This window comes from Trachymyrmex cornetzi, unplaced genomic scaffold (assembly GCF_001594075.2).
Source record: "Trachymyrmex cornetzi isolate Tcor2-1 unplaced genomic scaffold, Tcor1.1 scaffold1876, whole genome shotgun sequence".
Lineage (NCBI taxonomy): Eukaryota > Metazoa > Arthropoda > Insecta > Hymenoptera > Formicidae > Trachymyrmex > Trachymyrmex cornetzi.
This window is the reverse complement of record NW_017296501.1, coordinates 79,583-80,618: the sequence shown is the minus strand read 5'-3', so window position 1 is coordinate 80,618 and position 1,036 is coordinate 79,583. Positions and strand designations below refer to the sequence as shown.

The window sequence follows — 1,036 nt, the reverse complement described above, 5'->3', positions numbered from 1 at the left end:
ATCCTGTGGAATTAAATCTTTTATTAAGCAGTTTTTATTAATGAAATTTCGGTATTTTTTGAATTAAGAATAAAGATTTAACTAAATAAAGATCTAATTAAATGAATGTATTTATGATAATTAAATAAATGATATAATTGTATGTTCCGAATTTTCATGAAAGAATGCGATAATTATTATAATTTTCAAATTAAAATCAAATTAAAATTTACAGATTTTTAAGATTTAGAATCTAAATTTTTGAACTTACTTAGTTTTCAATTTACAAATTTCACACATTCTGACGAATTTCCTCTTTTGATGCAGAATAGTGCAACCGTTATTGTTGGGTCAGATGCTGCTCTATTTTAACACCACAGGCATCGACAAGTTTTACGCGTACAAATACGTCATCGGCATTATTTTGTGCTCCGCTGTTAACGTGTTCGTAGTCCATCCTTACATGATGGATATGACTCATTACTCATTTGGGTATGAAGGGTCGCGTAGCCTGCTGTTCGCTGATCTACCGCAAGACGTTGAAGCTAACTAGAACCGCGTTGGGCGAAACGACAATCGACCAGGCAGTCAATCTGCTATCTAACGACGTCAATAGATTCAACATCAGTATCATATTTCTCCATTATTTGTGGCTCAGACCTTTGGAGACCATCATCATCACATACATTACATTCCATTTGATCGACATCGGAATATCATCTATTTTCGGTATCGCATTTCTTCTGATGTTCATCCCTTTTCAAGGTGAAGCAGTCAATGCTCTGATAGTTTCTAGCAAACATTTCTAATCTTTATAAAAGGCACATGTACATATTATATGTAGTCAATTTCAATTTAATCGGCTTATTAAATTGAAAGTAACTTGTATGTGTACATGTGCCTTTTGCAAAGTTAAGAAGCGTTTAAATACTTTAAATTATAAGTAACTTCGCTAATAAAAATCGTCTTTTTGCTTCAATTAAACTGTCTACTGGTAGAATCTTACTTACGATTAGTTATGATAAATAATAAATAACAAATAATAGATTTTTAATAA

The 1,036-nt window shown here is 31.3% G+C and overlaps 1 pseudogene; it reads left to right on the top strand.

The window, feature by feature from the left end:
- The first annotated feature begins 306 nt into the window (after positions 1–306).
- Positions 307–788, top strand: LOC108759465 (multidrug resistance-associated protein 4-like; annotated as a pseudogene).
- The last annotated feature ends 248 nt before the right edge of the window (positions 789–1,036 follow it).